At 47.4% G+C, this 20496-nt stretch overlaps 1 protein-coding gene across 1 annotated transcript in view; it reads right to left on the reverse strand.

Moving 5' to 3' along the window:
• Positions 1 to 19313, reverse strand: part of LOC100078732 (cytoskeleton-associated protein 2-like) — a 47319-nt gene extending 28006 nt beyond the window's left edge. The window contains exon 1 of the mRNA XM_029049720.2: positions 19242 to 19313. The gene's annotated coding sequence lies outside the window, so the exon portion shown is untranslated. The remainder of the gene's footprint in view (positions 1 to 19241) is intronic.
• Between the last annotated feature and the right edge of the window lie 1183 nt (positions 19314 to 20496).

Below are 20496 nucleotides of genomic sequence, written 5' to 3' on the forward strand. Positions count from 1 at the left end.
TCTCTTTCTATTGCCCACCCCATACACTCCACTCCTCTGCCGCTCTCCTCCTCACTGTCCCCCGTTCACGCTTATCCCGCTGTCAACCCCTGGCCCATGTCCTACCGCTGTCCTGGAATGCCCTCCCTCCTCACGTCCTCCAAACTAACTCTCTTCCCCTCTTCAAAGCCCTACTGAGAGCTCACCTCCTCCAAGAGGCCTTCCCAGACTGAGCTCCTACCTTTTCCCTCTGCTCCCCCTCCACCCTCTGCTCCGGGGGAACTTTAACTCCCCTCAGCTGAGCCCCCTTTCCCTCTGCTCCCCCTCCCTTCCCCACTCCCCTTCCCCTCAGCTCTGTGCTCATTTGTATATATTATTTATTATCCTATTTATTTTGTTAATGAGGTGTACATCCCCTTGATTCTATTTATCGTGATAATGTCTTGTTTTTGTTTCATTCTGTCTTGCTCTGCTGTCTGTCTCCCCTGATTAGACTGTGCGCCTGTCATTGGGCAGGAATTGTCTCTATCTGTTACCGAATTATACATTCAAAGCCTTTAGTACAGTGCTTTGCACATAGTAAGTGCTCAATAAATACTATTGAAAGAACATCATAGCAAGTTGAATTATAAGCATGCTTTAAAAGTATAAATCATTATTACTTATTTTTTAAATTTATGGGGCTTAACTCAGTGAAAAAACAGGCAGTACAATATTTTCTAAGATGGTAGCTTAAATATGCCAGATTTCAGAGCTATCTTTTGCAAATATTTGCAGCACTTTCTATTGTCTCTGGCTACCAATTTCTTTTATCACAATTTTAGTATTAAGCTTCAATTTTGGAACTTTAGCTGCTTAAACTGAAGCCCATTACAATTTGGGAGAAATTTCAAATACAGATCATATGGCTTAAGGAGTCATTTGTAATTAACTCCATTCCAAATGGTGGTCAGTTTCATTAGAAATATATAGTCCAAAATAGGCAATGACCAAATTGAGAGCAGTGGAAGAGGCTGGAAGAATTAAGTTTCAAGTTGTAGGGAAGTAGCATGGCCTAGTGAATATAGCATAGACATAGGAGTCAGAAGAAACTGGGGTCTAATCCTGACTCCTCCACTTGTCTTCTGTAAGACCTTGAGCAAGTCACTTCTCTGTGCCTCAGTTACACTCCGCCCCTGTCCTCTCCCCCTCCCTTCAGGCTCGCATCTCCTCCTGCCTCCGGGACGTCTCCACCTGGATGTCTGCCCGCCACCTAAAACTCAACATGAGCAAGACTGAGCTCCTCATCTTCCCTCCCAAGCCCGGTCCGCTCCCAGACTTCTCCATCACCGTGGATGGCACGACCATCCTTCCCGTCCCGCAGGCCCGCAATCTCGGTGTCATCCTTGACTCGTCCCTCTCGTTCACCCCACACATCCTATCCATTACCAAGACCTGCCGGTTTCAGCTCTACAATATCGCCAAGATCCGCCCTTTCCTCTCCACCCAAACGGCTACCTTACTATTACGGGCTCTCGTTATATCCCGGCTAGACTACTGTGTCAGCCTTCTCTCTGACCTCCCTTCCTCCTCTCTCGCCCCGCTCCGGTCTATTCTTCACTCCGCTGCCCGGCTCATCTTCCTGCAGAAACGATCTGGGCATGTCACTCCCCTTCTTAAACAACTCCAGTGGTTGCCTATCGACCTCCGCTCCAAACAAAAACTCCTCACTCTAGGCTTCAAGGCTCTCCATCACCTTGCCCCTTCCTACCTCTCCTCCCTTCTCTCTTTCTACCGCCCACCCCGCACGCTCCGCTCCTCTGCCGCCCACCTCCTCGCCGTCCCTCGGTCTCGCCTATCCCGCCGTCGACCCCTGGGTCACGTCCTCCCGCGGTCCTGGAACGCCCTCCCTCCTCACCTCCGCCAAACTGATTCTCTTTCCCTCTTCAAAACCTTACTTAAAAATCACCTCCTCCAAGAGGCCTTCCCAGACTGAGCTCCTCTTCCCCCTCTACTCCCCCTTTACCTCTCCGCAGCTAAAGCCTCATTTTCCCCTTTTCCCTCTGCTCCTCCACCTCTCCCTTCCCATCCCCACAGCACTGTACCCGTCCGCTCAACTGTATATATTTTCGTTACCCTATTTATTTTGTTAATGAATTGTACATCGCCTTGATTCTATTTAGTTGCCATTGTTTTTACGAGATGTTCTTCCCCTTGACGCTGTTTAGTGCCATTGTTCTTGTCTGTCCGTCTCCCCCGATTAGACTGTAAGCCCGTCAAACGGCAGGGACTGTCTCTATCTGTTGCCGACTTGTTCATCCCAAGCGCTTAGTACAGTGCTCTGCACATAGTAAGCGCTCAATAAATACTATTGAATGAATGAATGAACTTCATCTATAAAATGGGGATTAAGACGGTGAGACCTATGTGGGACAGGGACTGTGTCCAACCTAATTAACTTGTATTACCCCAGCACTTAGAACAGTACTTGACACATAGTAAGTGCTTAACAAATTCCATCATTATTAATTAGCTCTATAGTGATCTGACCTGAATGTTCTCTACAGGTATTTTTAGAACTAAATAACATTGTGGTACCTGGTAGAGAAGATTAATTAGAAGATTAAATTTATTCAATTCTCCTACTACAGAAGTTTCATGCTTCTGTTAATTGTAGACTTCCATGGCTAGCAATTTCAGCTCAATTCAAGTTAAAAATCACACAACATTATAACATTAAGATTGGAAAACTCATTAAGGCTGCCACATTTCTCCCTCCCACCCCCCGAAAAAAAGCCATCTTTTCTTTGGTCCTGAAAAGTAAGGGTGGGGTGGGGGGGAGAGGAGTATGAGCAAAGCAGGGGTTAAATTCCAACTCAGCTTGGGTCCACCAACCAGCTCAAGACTAAGGTCAGACTACACATTGGAATGATAGGTTAATTCCATCTAGTGGAGTTTACAATCTCCTCAAAGTGAAGACTCAACTGGACATGAATTTCCTTATTAGTACCCTGTTAGACCAAACATGTTACACACTCAAGACCTAACTCTGAAAGATAGAACTGCTTTACTCTGGGTAAAGAGCAGGTTATCACGGCTTCAACTATCATCTCTACACAGATGACACCCAAATCGACATGTCCTCCCCTGTTCTCCTCCCTCCACGCTCGTATCTCCTCTTGCCTCCAGGACGTCTCCACCTGGATGTCTGCCCACTACCTAAAACTAAACATGTTTAAAACTAAGCTCCTTATTTTCCCTCCCAAACCCTGTCCTCTCCCTGACTTCCCTGTCACTGTGGATGGCACGACCATCCTTCCCGTCTCACAGGCCCACAACCTTGGTGTCATCCTTGACTCTGCTCTCTCATTCACCCCACACATCCAATCCGTCACCAACACCTGCTGGTCTCCTCTTCACAATATCACCAAGATGCCCCCTTCCCTCTCCATCCAAATGGCTATCCTGCTGGTACAAGCTCTCATAATATCCCGACTGGATTATTGTGTCAGCTTCCTCTCTGATATCCCTTCCTCCGGTCTCTCCCCACTCCAGTCTATTCTTCATTCCGCTGCCCGGATCATCTTCCTACGGAAACGCTCTGGGCGTGTCACTCCCCTCCTTAAAAACCTCCAGTGGTTGCCCATCAACCCTCGCATGAAACAAAAACTCCTCACTCTTGGCTTCAAAGCTCTCCATCCCCTTGCCCCCTACTAGCTCACCTCCCTTCTTTCTACTGCCCACCCCGTACACTCCACTCCTCTACCACTCACCTCCTCACGGTCCCCCGTTCGTGCCTATCCTGCCATCGAACCCTGGCCCACATCCTAGCACTGTCCTGGAATGTCCTTGCTCCTCACATCCGCCCAACTCTCTTCCCCTCTTCAAAGCCCTGAGGGCTTACCTCCTCCAGGAGGTCTTCCCAGACTTAACCCCCCTTTCCCTCTGCTCCCCCTCCCCTTCCCCTCTCCTCAGCAGTGCTCATTTGTATATATTTATTACCCTATTCATTTGTTAATGAGGTATATATCTCCTTGATTCTATTTATCTCGATGATGTTATCTTGTTTTTGTTTTGTTCGGTTTTGCTGTCTCCCCCGTGTAGACTGTGAGCCTGTTATTGGGCAGGGATTGTCTCTCTTTGTTGCCAAATTGTACATTCCAAGCACTTAGTACAGTGCTCTGCACATAGTAAGTGCTCAATAAATACTACTGAATGAATGAACCTTCCTTTGGCCCAAGACAAGTCCTCTAGATTGTGAGCTCATTATGGGCAGGGAACGTGTTTAGCAACTCTGTTGCATTGTACTCTCCCAAGCGCCTAGTGGAGTGCTCTGCACACAGTAAGCACTCCATAAATTCCACTGAGGATGCTGGGTTGCTGACAGCATATATAGAGCTGCCACCATAACAGACCAGTTTAGGACCACCACCACCCCTTCGCTGCAAACTTAGTTTTAATTAAATTTCCACGTTGGGAAAGTGAAAATCTAATTTTCTTTTTGACATTTTCTATATTACTTAGAATTATGAAAATAATTAATCCCTGTGAAGCAGACATCAGCAATTGAAGTACAAAAACATTACCTATATTATTGATATTATTTCTTGATGCAAGATCTTATTAAGCTCTCAAATCAGATTTGTTCTTACTATCAGATTAGTACAACTAGTCAATGCATTGGGGGACTGTGGAAATTCAAACAGTTTCTATATCTATTAAAGCCAATATTTTATGTGAGTACATATTTCCTTTTTTACTTCCATAGAACTTGGCAAGTGAATAATCATAATAGGTGTTCTAAGCACTTAATGCATAACAAATAGCATAAAAAACAACTATGGCATTTGTTAAGTGCCTAATGACTATTAGATCCTTTGTATGTATGCACTTTTAAGTGCATATGTCAAGTACTGGTCTAAGTACTGGGTAGAACCAAGTTAATTAGGACATCCACAGCTCCATCCTACTGGGGGCTCACAGTCAAAGTAGGAGGGATGGCAGGAACTGAATTCCCAGTTTGCAGTTGAAAAAAACTGTTGGACAGAGAAGTTACTTGACCAAGGTCACACAGCAGGCAACTGGCAGAGCTGAGAGTAGAATCCAGGTCCTCTAATTCTCAGATCCATGCTCTTTCCACTACTCTACACATGTCCCCAAATCAATCTTTGTTGAACACACCTGCCTGAGATAGTTTATTCATATTCTTTAGGCAGTCTTGAATTCACTGTTCCCCATCTATACTTTCTAAATTAAGCAGAGAAAACCCGGTCATAGAATTAGAGCTTTGAAAATGAACACAAGGGCCTTGAAGCAGCAATGGATAAGGCACGGGCCCAGAAGTCAGGATAACCTGGGTTCTAATCTCAGCTCCGCCACATTAATTCATTCATATTGAGCGATTACTGTTTGCAAAGCACTATACTAAGCACCTGGGAGACTACTATATAAGAAAAACGGGGCTTAGAAGAAAGAGCCTGTGCTTGGGAGTCAGAGGTCATGTGTCCTAATCCTGACTCTGCCACATTTCAACTGTGTGACCTTGGGCAAGTCACAACTTCTCTGTGCCTCAGTTACCTCGTCTGTAAAATGGGGATTAAGACTGAGCCCCACATGGGATAACCTGATTATTGTTGCCAAATTGTACATTTCAAGTGCTTAGTACGGTGCTCTGCACATAGTAAGCCCTCAATAAATACTACTGAATGAACAAGCAGACACATCCCCTGCCCACAACGAGCTTACACTCTAGAAGGGAGACAGACATTAATATACATTAATAAGTTACATATATATACACATATGTGCTGTGGGGGTTGGAGGGAGTCTGAATAAAGGGAGCGAGTCGGGGCAACACAGAAAGGAGTGGGAGAAGAGAGGAGGACTTTTGTCAGGGAATGCTTCTTGGAGATGTGCCTTCAATAAGGCTTTGAAGTGGGGGAGAGCAATTATCTGTCCGATATGACGGAGGGAGGGCATTCCAGGCCAGAGGTAGGATGGGGAGAGAGGTCAGCAGCAATAGATGAGATCAAGGTATTCATTCATTCAATAGTATTTATTGAGCGCTTACTATGTGCAGAGCACTGTACTAAGCGCTTGGAATGAACAAGTCGGCAACAGATAGAGACAGTCCCTGCCGTTTGACGGGCTTACGGTCTAATTGGGGGAGGCGGACAGACAAGAACAATGGCAATAAATAGAGTCAAGGGGAAGAACATCTCGTAAAAACAATGGCAACTAAATAGAATCAAGGCAATGTACAATTCATTAACAAAATAAATAGGGTAATGGAAATATATACAGTTGAGTGGACGAGTACAGTGCTGTGGGGATGGGAAGGGAGAGGTGGAGGAGCAGAGGGAAAAGGGGAAAATGAGGGTTTAGCTGCGGAGAGGTAAAGGGGGGGTGGCAGAGGGAATAGAGGGAGAAGAGGAGCTCAGTCTGGGAAGGCCTCTTGGAGGAGGTGAGTTTTAAGTAGGGTTTTGAAGAGGGGAAGAGAATCAGTTTGGCGGAAGTGAGGAGGGAGGGCGTTCCAGGACCGCGGGAGGACATGGCCCAGGGGTCGACGGCGGGATAGGCGAGACCGAGGGACGGTGAGGAGGTGGGCGGCAGAGGAGCGGAGCATACGGGATGGGTGGTAGAAAGAGAGAAGGGAGGAGAGGTAGGAAGGGGCAAGGTGATGGAGAGCCTCGAAGCCTAGAGTGAGGAGTTTTTGTTTGGAGCGGAGGTTGATAGGCAACCACTGGAGTTGTTTAAGAAGGGGAGTGACATGCCCAGATCGTTTCTGCAGGAAGATGAGCCGGGCAGCGGAGTGAAGAATAGACTGGAGCGGGGCGAGAGAGGAGGAAGGGAGGTCAGAGAAAAGGCTGACACAGTAGTCTAGCCGGGATATAACGAGAGCCTGTAGCAGTAAGGTAGCCGTTTGGGTGGAGAGGAAAGGGCGGATCTTGGCGATATTGTAGAGGTGAAACCAGCAGGTCTTGGTAACGGATAGAATGTGTAGGGTGAACGAGAGAGACGAGTCAAGGATGACACCGAGATTGTGGGTCCGAGAGACGGGAAGGATGGTCGTGCCATCGACGGTGATGGAGAAGTCTGGGAGAGGACCGGGTTTGGGAGGGAAGATGAGAAGCTCAGTCTTGCTCATGTTGAGTTTTAGGTGGCGGGCCGACATCCAGGTGGAGAAGTCCTGGAGGCAAGAGGAGATGCGAACCTGAAGGGAGGGGGAGAGGACGGGGCGGAGATGTAGATCTGCGTGTCATCTGCGTAGAGATGGTAGTCAAAGCCGTGAGAGCGAATGAGTTCACCGAGGGAGTGAGTGTAAATGGAGAACAGAAGAGGGCCAAGAACTGACCCTTGAGGAACTCCAACAGTTAAAGGATGGGAGGGGGAGGAGGCACCAGCGAAGGAGACCGAGAATGACCGGCCAGAGAGGTAAGAGGAGAACCAGGAGAGGATGGAGTCCGTGAAGCCAAGGTGAGATAAGGTATGGAGGAGGAGGGGATGGTCGACAGTGTCAAAGGCAGCAGAGAGGTCAAGGAGGATTAGAATGGAGTAGGAGCCATTGGATCTGGCAAGAAGGAGGTCATGGGTGACCTTAGAGAGAGCTGTCTCGGTAGAGTGGAGGGGACGGAAGCCAGATTGGAGGGGGTCTAGGAGAGAATGGGAGATAAGGAATTCTAAGCATCGATTGTAGACGACTCGTTCTAGGATTTTGGAAAGGAAGGGTAGTAGGGAGATAGGGCGATAACTGGAGGGGGAAGTGGGGTCAAGAGCGGGTTTTTTTAGGATGGGGGAGACGTGGGCATGTTTGAAGGCAGAGGGGAAGGAGCCCTTCGAGATTGAGTGGTTAAAAATAGAAGTTAAGGAAGGGAGGAGGGCAGGGGCGATGGTTTTAAGAAGGTGAGAGGGAATGGGGTCGGAGGCGCAGGTGGAGGGGGTGGCACTTGTGAGGAGGGAGGAAATCTCCTCTGAGGATACTGCAGGGAAGGATGGGAAAGTAGGGGAGAGGGTTGGTGGGGGGGAGGGGAGAGGCGGAGGGGTGACTTTGGGGAGCTCAGACCTGATCGTGTTCATTTTCGTGAGGAAATAGGTGGCCAGATCATTGGGGGTGAGAGATGGGGGAAGGGGAGGAACAGGGGGCCTAAGGAGAGAGTTAAAGGTCCGGAACAATCGGCGGGTGTGACGGGCATGGGTGTCGATGAGGGAGGAGAAGAGGTTTTGCCTGGCGGAGGAGAGGGCAGAGTTAAGGCAGGAAAGGATAAATTTGAAGTGTGTGAGGTCGGCTTGGTGCTTGGACTTTCACCAGCAGCGCTCAGCAGCTCGAGCATAGGAGCGTAGGAGGCGGACAGCGGAGGTGAACCAGGGCTGTGGGTTAGTGGAGCGAGAGCGGCGGAGGGAAAGGGGGGCGAGAGAGTCAAGATGAGTAGAGAGGGTGGAGTTGAGAGCGGAGACCTGATCATAGAGAGTGGGAAGTAAGGACAGGGCGGCAAGGTGAGGAGAGATGCTTTTGGAAAGACGGATGGGATCGAGAGAGTGGAGGTCTCTGTGGGGCAGTAGCAAAGATTTGCAGGGGGAGGGAGTGTGAGAGATGAGGCAGGTGAGAAGGTTATGGTCAGAGAGAGGGATTTCAGAGTTGGTGAGGGAGGAGATAGTGCAGCGGTAGGAGATGACGAGATCGAGGGTGTGACCGAGTCGGTGAGTGGGCCTGCCTTAACTCTGCCCTCTCCTCCGCCAGGCAAAGCTTCTTCTCCTCCCTCATCGACACCCATGCCCGTCACCCCCGCCGATTGTTCCGGACCTTTAACTCTCTCCTTAGGCCCCCTGTTCCTCCCCCTCCCCCATCTCTCACCTCCAATGATCTGGCCACCTATTTCCTCACGAAAATCAACACGATCAGGTCTGAGCTCCCCAAAGTCACCCCTCCGCCTCTCCCCTCCCCCCACCAACCCCCTCCCCTACTTTCCCATCCTTCCCTGCAGTATCCTCAGAGGAGATCTCCTCCCTCCTCACAGGTGCCACCCCCTCCACCTGCGTCTCGGACCCCATTCCCTCTCACCTTCTTAAAACCATCGCCCCTGCCCTCCTCCCTTCCTTAACTTCTATTTTTAACCACTCAATCTCGAAGGGCTCCTTCCCCTCTGCCTTCAAACATGCCCACGTCTCCCCCATCCTAAAAAAACCCGCTCTTGACCCCACTTCCCCCTCCAGTTATCGTCCTATCTCCCTACTACCCTTCCTTTCCAAAATCCTAGAACGAGTCGTCTACAATCGATGCCTAGAATTCCTTATCTCCCATTCTCTCCTAGACCCCCTCCAATCTGGCTTCCGTCCCCTCCACTCTACCGAGACTGCTCTCTCTAAGGTCACCCATGACCTCCTTCTTGCCAAATCCAATGGCTCCTACTCCATTCTGATCCTCCTTGACCTCTCTGCTGCCATTGACACTGTCGACCATCCCCTCCTCCTCCATACCTTATCTTACCATGGCTTCACGGACGCTGTCCTCTCCTGGTTCTCCTCTTACCTCTCTGGCCTATCATTCTCGGTCTCCTTCGCTGGAGCCTCCTCCCCCTCCCATCCTTTAACTGTTGGAGTTCCTCAAGGGTCAGTTCTTGGCCCTCTTCTGTTCTCCATTTACACTCACTCCCTCGGTGAACTCATTCGCTCTCATGGCTTTGACTACCATCTCTACGCAGATGACACGCAGATCTACATCTCCGCCCCGTCCTCTCCCCCTCCCTTCAGGTTCGCATCTCCTCTTGCCTCCAGGACGTCTCCACCTGGATGTCGGCCCGCCACCTAAAACTCAACATGAGCAAGACTGAGCTTCTCATCTTCCCTCCCAAACCCGGTCCTCTCCCAGACTTCTCCATCACTGTGGATGGCACGATCATCCTTCCCGTCTCTCAGGCCCGCAATCTCGGTGTCATCCTTGACTCGTCCCTCTCGTTCACCCCACACATCCTATCCGTTACCAAGACCTGCCGGTTTCACCTCTACAATATCGCCAAGATCCGCCCTTTCCTCTCCACCCAAACGGCTACCTTACTATTACGGGCTCTCGTTATATCCCGGCTAGACTATTGTGTCAGCCTTCTCTCTGACCTCCCTTCCTCCTCTCTCGCCCCGCTCCGGTCTATTCTTCACTCCGCTGCCCGGCTCATCTTCCTGCAGAAACGATCTGGGCATGTCACTCCCCTTCTTAAAAACCTCCAGTGGTTGTCTATCGACCTCCGCTCCAAACAAAAACTCCTCACTCTAGGCTTCAAGGCTCTCCATCACCTTGCCCCTTCCTACCTCTCCTCCCTTCTCTCTTTCTACCACCCATCCCGCATGCTCCGCTCCTCTGCCGCCCACCTCCTCACCGTCCCTCGGTCTCGCCTATCCCGCCGTCGACCCCTGGGCCACGTCCTCCCGCGGTCCTGGAACGCCCTCCCTCCTCACTTCCGCCAAACTGATTCTCTTCCCCTCTTCAAAACCCTACTTAAAACTCACCTCCTCCAAGAGGCCTTCCCAGACTGAGCTCCTCTTCTCCCTCTACTCCCTCTGCCACCCCCCTTTACCTCTCCGCAGCTAAAGCCTCATTTTCCCCTTTTCCCTCTGCTCCTCCACCTCTCCCTTCCCATCCCCACAGCACTGTACTCGTCCGCTCAACTGTATATATTTTCGTTACCCTATTTATTTTGTTAATGAATTGTACATCGCCTTGATTCTATTTAGTTGCCATTGTTTTTACGAGATGTTCTTCCCCTTGACGCTGTTTATTGCCATTGTTCTTGTCTGTCCGCCTCCCCCGATTAGACCGTAAGCCCGTCAAACGGCAGGGACTGTCTCTATCTGTTGCCGACTTGTTCATCCCAAGCGCTTAGTACAGTGCTCTGCATATAGTAAGCGCTCAATAAATACTATTGAATGAATGAATGAATGGGCGCGGTATGGTGGAGGAGGAGGTCGGCAGAGTGGAGGAGGGATAGCAGGCGTGTGGCAGAGGAGTCGTCGGGTACATCCATATGGATGTTGAAGTCTCCAAGGATCAGAGTGGGCAGAGAGAAGGAGAGAAGGAAGGTGAGAAAGGGCTCAAGGTGTTTGAAGAAGTCGGAGGTGGGACCAGGAGGGCGGTAGATGACAGCGACAAGTATCTGGAGGGGGTGGTAGAGGCGAATGAAATGGGCTTCGAAGGAGGGGAAGGAGAGGGAGGGGGGAGGAGGGATAATACGGAAGCGGCAACGGGGCGAGAGGAGGAAGCCGATGCCTCCTCCCTTACCGGTGAGTCTGGGGGAGTGGGAGAAGGAGAGGCCTCCGCAGGAGAGAGCGGCGGCGGAGACCGTGTCTCCGGGAGAGAGCCACGTTTCCGAAAGGGCGAGGAGGAGGAGAGAGCGGGAGAGGAAAAGGTCATGGATGAAAGGTAGCTTACCTGTAATAGAGCGGGGGTTCCAGAGGCCACACTTGAAAGTAGCTGTGGGTGCAAGGGGGAGAGGGGGGGAAGGGCGGGGGGAGGGGAGGGTTTGGATGGGAAGGAGGTGGCAGGGCCCTGGACGGGGAGAGGGGGATGAGGGGTAGCGGTGGGACAAGAGGACTGGGATGGGGCGTGGGTGGGGAAGAGAGAAGGGGGGAGGGGATGAGGAGGGGGTTTGGTGGGGGGAAGAGTAGGGGGAGGGGGAAGAGGGGTAGCGCTGGTAAAGTGGGGTTCTAGGGCGGGGGAGGGGAGGGGGGGAGGCGACAGAGGAGAGAGCGGGAAAGAGCTGAGCGAGAAAGGGGAAGGGGAAGGGGAGGATAGGAAGGGGCGGGAGGGGGGAGGGGGGGAGGAGGGACATGGCGAGGCCAGAGAGGTGGGTGGCAGCACTGACAACAGTAAACTGTAACAAACGAAATCGGTAATATAGCAACATGATACAGTATGATACAATACAGTAGTGCTAATATAGCAACATGATACAGTATGATACAATATAGTAGTGTTAATAAGTGGGCGATGACCAGGGTCGGGGCTGGCTCGATTAAGGGGCGACCTGATCAAACTCAAAGTCTGACGACAATAAACAATAACAAGCGAAATCGCTAATATAGCAACATGGTACAGTAAGACACAATACAATAGTACATGTCTGCTGTGTGACCTTGGACAAGTTACTTAACTTCTCTGTGCCTCAGTTACCTCAACTGTAAAATGGGGATACAAGTGTAAGCCCCATGTGGGACAGGGCCTAATTAACTTGTAACTATCCCAATCTTTAGAACATAGTAACCGCTTAATAAGCACCACAATTATTATTCCTACAAATGCCAGGATCTAATGGTCACCTTAGGGAACTCTATAAACCAGGAGGAAACTTATTCAGCAAAAAAGCCTGGAGGCATTTAATATCTGCAACAGTGAAAAATCAGTTGTATTTATTGAACACGTGTGCAGAGCACTGAAATAAGCTTTGGCGAGTACAATATAACCACTGGTACATGTTTCCTCCCCACGTTGAGCTTACAGTCTAGAAGGGGAGAAAAATCCGTTAAGACTTCAAAAATGCCACCATGATTACTATTTTTCAAGAGGAATGGAGAAGATTTGACTGGGATAACCACTAGGGTCTCTCACAGACCAAGTTATCTCTCTAGGCTTCATCCTCTCTCTGGCCATTCCATCTCACTCTTCCTCTTGCCTTCAGGACTCTCCACTAGGGTGTTGTGGCAAACTCAACATTTCCACAACTGACCTTAATCTTCTCTCTCCTCCTAACTTTCCCCATCGATGCTAATTACCTCACCATTTTTCCCACCACAAAAAACTACAGTCTTGGTGTCTTCATCAAATTTCTCCCTGTCTTTCAAGCCTCACATTCCATCAACTGCTAATACCTTTAACTCCCATCAATTCCCCTCTAGATTAAGTTTCTAATGGGCAGGGAACACATCTGCTAATTCTGATGTATTGTACTGTCTCTCGAGCGCTTAGTACAGTCCTCTGCACATAGTAAGCATTCAATAAAAGGATTGATTTAAATGGCCTATAAAATTTCCCAAATCTGCTCCCCTTCAACTCAAGCAGCCACCATACTAGTGAAGCACATGTGATGAACATAGCTTCCCTGGATCCAGCCTCCCCTTCAATCTATTTGCCAAGGTACTGCCCTGATCAAAACCCTGAAATACTGCACCTCTCTCCCCATTCTTTAATGTACTACATCACACATTAGTTCTTGATTCTTACTAGTCATTCAATGGTATTTGAGCACTTACTGTGTGCAGAGCACTGTACTGGGAAGCAGCATGACACAGTGGATAGAGCACGGGCATCGGAGTCAGAAGGTCATAGGTTCTAATCCTGCCATTTGCTTTGTGGCCTTAGGCAAGTCACTTCACTTCTCTGGGCCTCAGTTACAGCATCTGTAAAATGGGGATTAAAACTGAGCCCCATGCAGGACAGGGACTGTGTCCAACCTGATTTGCTTGTACCCACCCCAGTGCCTAGTAATAACAATAATGATGATCCATTAAGCACTTACTATGTTCCAGGTACTGTACTAAGCACTGAAGAGGATACAAGCAGTGTCCGGCACATAGTAAGCGCTTAAATACCACAATTATTACTACTACTACGTACTTGGGAAAGTACAACATCATAATCAACAGGCTGACCTGAAATTCCCTCCCTTGTCAATTCATCAGTAGAAGTTGACTGTTTACTGTATTCAACCATTTACTGAGCACTTACTGTGTGCAAAGCACTTAAGTACTTGGGACAGTGTGCAGAGTACTACACTTAGCACTTGGGAGAGTATAATAGAGTAACTAGGCATGATCCCTATCCTCAAGGAGTTTACAATTTAGCAGAGCTACAACTTTACCAGACCTCAAAGTCCTCCTCATCTTCACAGTCTTCCAAAAATCCTTCCTCCTCCAGGAAGCCTTGCCCAGTGAATTACCCAAAAATGAAAAGAGAGAGAGAAGCAGCATGGCTTAGTGGATAGTGCATGGACCTGGGAATCAGAAGGACCTGAGTTCTAATCCTGGCTCTGTCACTTGTCTGTCGTGTGAGTTTGAGCAAGCCACTTAACCCCCATTTTACAGATGAGGTAACTGAGGCACAGAGTGTTTAAGACTGTGAGCCTCATGTGGGACATGGATTGGGTCCAACCTGACTAGCTTCTATCTACCTCAGTGCTTAGTACCATGTCCAGCAACTAGTAAGCATTTAAATACCGCCAAACACAAGTCACATGACCTTAACTATTCCTAGAATATATGTATTTATACCCATCCTCTGCTCTTATGCATACACATCTATTTGCCTGTATATTTAATTATTCAGATATTCCAGGCTCATTTATTTGCTCTACTCCCTACCTGATCCTTGTTTTTTGTACTATTCTCCCAATTTGTAGGATTTCATCCCCATTTTACAAATGAGGAAACTGAGACACAGAGAATAATAATAATAATAATGTTGGTATTTGTTAAGCGCTTACTATGTGCCGAGCACTGTTCTAAGCGCTGGGGTAGTCACAGGGGAGTCAGGTTGTCCCACGTGGGGCTCACAGTCTTAATCCCCATTTTACAGATGAGGTAACTGAGGCACAGAGAAGTTAAGTGACTTGCCCAAAGTCACACAGTTGACAAGTGGCCGAGCTGGGATTCGAACCCATGAACTCTGACTCCAAAGCCCGTGCTCTTTCCACTGAGCCACACTGCTTCTCTAAAGTTAAGGGGCTTTCCCAAAGTCATAAAGGAAACAAGTGGCAGAACCAGGATTAGACTCCCAGGCCTGTCCTCTTTTCCTACTCTAGAACACATTATGGGCTTTTCCATATACCAAGTTTCCTGCTTTATCAAAATGAATTGAGGAGCAATTTTTAAGTCTACGTACCAGGTCATGCAGACCAGTAAATGATATCAGTATAGCATACCTTTCCCTTTTTATTCTATTGCTAGTACTTTAGGACTTCCTCTGCTTGCATACTTTTTCAGGGAACTCAACCCCACTCAACCCTTAAAAAGGGAGGAAAAGTCTTAAATATGATTTTCAAATTAAGTGGGATGTGACCATGATCTTCACTTAAACACACATTCCCTAGAAGATAGGAAACTATGGCAGCTGCTCTGTCCTTCATCCTCTGCCACCTGCAGACTCATTTGAAGTTGACATCACTTCTAGTTTGTTTCCACCCAGAGTAATCCATTGTGTTGGTACACAGCCACCAGTACGGCTGCCCTCATAAGAAACACAAAGGAACTTAATATTTCAAAAACATAAAGTCACTTTATTTTCTCCATCTCCTCACTTTAAGCACGTTTGGACATGTGACAGAGAGCCTTCAACTTTAGAGTACATCTGCATTGATCTTACAGTTCCCTCTCTAGTACTCCCTGACTACTCTTGAATGGTGGTGGCACTGCATAGAGAGACAGAAACACAACTCAATATTTACCAAAACATCTAACGATTTACTTTTTTCTCAGGATTTTGTGACTGAGGGTGAGTTGCTTCTGGACCCATCTTTCCACAACTTAAAAAAAACAACTGTATAGATTTAAGTCAAAACAGAACCATCACCCCCTTGAATCTAAGGCAAGACAGAGAGTACAATATAACAATCAACAGACACATTCCTTGCTCACAACTAGCTTACAGTCTAGCTTCTAGCTAGAAGCTGGAGAGATTTTCCTCATTTTCACTGTAGCCTGGTTTCAGAATCAAGTCAGGATAAATCACTTAGGGGTTATGGCCGAGCCAGTGGAGAGCAAAATGCAGAATCAACAGCCTGATGTCCTATCTCTATCGCTAACCTCACCAGTTCTGACCTATCACTGTCACACCCCAAACTTCTAATGGGCCACCTCACCAAACTGCTGTCCTCATCTGCCACCTCTGGGCTCTGGACCCTCTCCTTCTATCCCAGGCTGTCATACCCCTTTTGACTTCTAACCCTCAGCAGCCTAGCCTAGCAGAAAGAGCCCAGGCCTTAGAGTCTGGGTTCTAATCTCGACTCTGGGTTCTAATGGTGACTCTGCCACTTGTTGGTTGTGTGACCTTGGGCAAGTCATTTACACTTTCTCTGTGTCTGTTACCTCACCTGTAAAACTTATGACTGTGAGCCCCCTGTGGGACAAGGACTATGTCCATCCTGATTATCTTGTATCTAGCCAAGCACTTAATACAGTGCATAGCATATAGTAAGTGCTCAACAAATACTATTTTTAAAAAAACACCTCACTTCCCATGATTTTAAAGTCTTTGCCCTTGGCTCTGCCCTCTCCAAACACAACACACTTTCTCCCCTATCCCTCCATCGCTTTTGTATCACCAATCTCCAACCATGGATCACTCCCACAGTCCTTTTCTCCACACTTGCACTCATGCAGCTGAATACAGCTGTGAGAAATACAGACAACAGGCTGATTTTGGCCACTTCACATTCATCAGTTCCTACTGTAATTCAGCTCTCTTGCATTCATTCAATCATATTTATAGAGCACTTACTGTGTGCAGAACACCATACTAAGTGCTTGGGAGAGTACAATACAACAATAAACAGTCACATTCCCTGCCCACAAAGGTGCCCAGCAACTCTTCTATTCTTCCCTCATTGATCCCCATGCCCATAATCCACACCAAATATTCTAAACATCTAACTCCTTTCTGAAGTCCCCAGTGCCCTTACTACAACCCCCCCCCCCCCAATCCTCAACACCCTAGCCAACTACTTTGTCACTAAAATAGAAACCATCAGGCATGAACTTCCCACAATCTTTCCCACCCCTCTTCATATTAATAATTACAGCAATTAGAACTGTGGTGTGAAGCCCGTACTATGCCCCAAGCACTGTAATAAACTCTGGGGCACAGACAAGATAATCAGATGCCACTTGGGGCTCAAAGTCTAAGTAGGAGGGAGACCAGGTATTGAAATCCCCATTTTGCAGATGAGGGAACTGAGGCACAGAGAAGTTAAGTGACTTGCCCAAGGTGACACAGGAGAAAAGTGGCAGAGCCAGGATTAAAACCCAGGTCCTCTGACTCCCAGGTCCATGCTGTTTCCACTAGGCTACACTCTTCTCACTCTACTGTCCCCTCCTCTTTCTCCTAGCTGGCTGTCTCTCAAGGGGACATCTCCTACTTTCTCTCAAACTGTACCCCATCTACCTGTTCCTCTGACCCCATTCCCTCTCATCTCTTAAAACACTTGTTCACATTCTTCTCCCCTCCCTTATGCTATCATCAGTCTCCCCTTCCCCCTTGCCTTTTCTTCTGCCTTCTAACACAGCCAAGTCTCACCTGGGCCCCCAACCCCTTCCAGCTATCACCCCATCTTCCTCCTCTTTTTCCTTTCCAAATTCCTTTAAATTCCTATACATCTGCTGCCTTCACTTCCTCTTCTCCTACTATCTTTTTGACCCACTACAGTCAGGTTTTCACCTGCTTCACTCCACTGAGATCCCACTCTCTAAGGTTACTGATCTCATAGCCAAACCAGCTTTACTCTGTCCTAATCCACCTCAACCTCTTGGCTGCCTCTGACACTGCAGAAAACCACCTACTCCTTAGAACACTATCAGATCTCATTTTTGCCATCTTGGTTCTCCTCTTGCTTCTCTATTTTTCTGGCTCCTTTTCCATCTTCATCCCCTAAGTGTAGGTTTGGGAGTCAGATGTCATGGTTTCTAATCCCCACCCCCAGCCCCCACTTATCAGCTGTGTGACTTTGGGCAAATCACTTAAACTTCTTTGTGCCTCAGTTACCTCATCTGTAAAATGGAGATTAAGACTGTGAGCCCCACATGGGTCAACCTGAATACCTTGTATCTACCCCAGTGCTTACAACAGTGTTTGGCCCATAGTAAGTGCTTAACAAATACCATCAACATCACCTTTTCTATTATACTGAAACAACTTTTCTATTGTAGAAAAAGCAGAGAACAACCTGAGCAACAAAACTAGAATCCAAATTTACCTAAGAAAGCCTCAAGTAACATCCATCTCCAAATCCAAATCCCTTAATTATGAATTAAGAATACCATATCAATGTTGGAAAGCACAACTCACTATAACTCAGCTGCAGGACAAGAAAATATCCCAAAACATTCAGGGTGCATTGCATTCATTCATTCATAGTTGTACTCACAGATGTACATCTGTACATTCACAGATGTTCTGTGTGCAGAGCAGTGTCCTAAGAAGTTGGGAGAATTCAGTACAACAATTAACAGACACATTCCACAGCCCATGAGCTTACAGTCTAGGGGCAGAACATGGGGAAGGGGCACAGGAAGCAGCACCCACATGAGGCTGGGCAGAGAGGATTGCTGCAGTCAGCCCTGCCCCCTGACTCCAAAGTCTTACCAGCAGTTGGAGCCCCAATTGTCACATTTTAAGCAGCCCCAAAGCCCTGGGACTTGTGTCCCCAGTATTCTTCACTGGGCAGCTGACCACTCACCTCTGAAAATCCACCCTCACCACAACTGGCAATTCCACCTCCACCCCAGGAAAGCCCACTGCCCTACACAGTAGCAGCAGGAGCAGTTAACCTTCCACTGAAAGTAGTTTTTTAAAAGAAGCAAGAAAGAAAAAAAGCTTTCAGCACTGAGCTGCAGTGAACTTCTGAATCAGGAAAGCACTATAATGGAGTAAAGCACAGTCCAGGGAGTCAGAAGGATTTGAGCTCTAACCCCAACGCTGCCACTTCTATGTGACCTTGGGCAAGTCACTTCACATCTCTGTGCCTCAGTTACCTCTTCTACAGAGAAGCATCTTGGATTAGTGGAAAGACCATGGGCTTGGGAGTCAGAGGTCATGGGTTCTAACTGCTGTTCTGCCACTTGTTAGTTGTGTATCTTTGGGCAAGTCACTTAACTTTTCTGTGCTTCAATTATCTCATCTATAAAATGGGGATTAAGACTGTGAGCCACCCCCCCATGGGGCAACCTGATTACTTTATATCTACCCCAGCACTTAGAACAGTGCTTGGCACATAGTATGCACTTAATTACCATCATTACTATCTATAAAATAGGGATTAAGACCATGAGCCTTCTGTGGGCCAGGGACTGGGTCCAACTTGATTAATTTATATCTACCCCAGCTCCCAGTAAGTATCTGGCACATAGTAACCACTTAAATACCACAAAAAAACATCAGGGGTAAAAGCAAACAACACAGAGTTAGAGACACAAAACAAATCACTCTTCCTTCATCAAATTGCCACCACAGTAATTATAAAAGAAAAAAAGAAAAACAAAGCCCACTTAAGGAAATAAAAGTTGAAAACAACTAAGCACTACAAAGCACATACTTAGAGAACCAACAGAGCTTAATCCTGCTTGCTTTTTTTGGCCCTTTTCACTGTTTCTGAGGCAACTAAAGCCTCGTGGTCTAACACCATGTGGCCTTGATTGCAAAATGGCCACAGCTGATCTGCTCCTTCACTTCAGCCCTCCACCCGGGCCCTACTTTGCCCCTACCCTACCCCTGTACCCTCTTCCTTTCCTTCTGGTCTTATCAATCTCTCTTTATCTGTTGCCTAAAGAATAAATAACATATCAATTCAACTCCTCTTCTATGCATTGGTTGGGTGCTACATAGACTTGTCTGGGCCCCTCAGAACAGGTATCTCTGTCTTGTTATTTGGTTTTAGGCCATTGCAGTGGTTTAATGCAGCTTCAACAAATTACATCCTTGTCCTTTACTGAAATCTTTGGTATTAGAATGCATTAAGGTTTCATGATGTATTAATAAACAACATACCCAAGTTCTTGAATTCTTTTTCTCAAAAAAAGAAAAAGGTCTGTCTCATGATTGAAACAAAGCACGTAGAAATGGGCTGTCCAGGCTTTAAATGCAAAAAAAAATAATAACACCAAAGAAGAAATGAAGAATATTTTTCCTCTGATTTTTATTTCTCCTCATTAAAATAATGATATATCCTACATACACAGACCCTTCTTAAGGTCACACCTGGAAAGTTTCCTGTACTTTACCAGTCCCAGCTACGGGAGGGAGAGTCAAGCATAGGCATATCCATTCCATTCTTAGCTTGGGCAGTGGCTAGCGAGTGTAAGGCAAACTGCTACAACTCAGATTGTGCTGGGCAGCAGCGGCAAGGGAGGGTGCTGAGGACAGAGATTCAAGTTTACTGTGTGGAAGGGAGCAATGGTAAACCAATTCTGTATTTTTACCCAGAAAACTCTATGGATACTGTCAGAAAACAAAATTATTACTGTTGGAGAATGGGGCATTCTAGGAGAGATGTGTCCATGGAGTCGCTATGGGTTGAAGATGACATGACGGCATAAGAAAGATGACATGCACAGAGCAAAGCTTCCTTATTGGAAAAAAAATCCACTGATGTGCTTAAAACTGCTTGTCACTCTTTGACAGTTTCTTTATCATTTCTGAAAACTTAGTCACTATTCTGAGTAAACAAATGCTACCTGTAAAGTGCAAGTGTTGTATTTTTCCACAGTGAGAATAGCCAGCATTTATTGGATTGTCCTCATAATTTGGCCCCTCAATTGCACCAGCAAGCTAGTTTAAAGAGGTCTAAATAT

Source organism: Ornithorhynchus anatinus, chromosome X1 (assembly GCF_004115215.2).
Source record: "Ornithorhynchus anatinus isolate Pmale09 chromosome X1, mOrnAna1.pri.v4, whole genome shotgun sequence".
NCBI lineage: Eukaryota > Metazoa > Chordata > Mammalia > Monotremata > Ornithorhynchidae > Ornithorhynchus > Ornithorhynchus anatinus.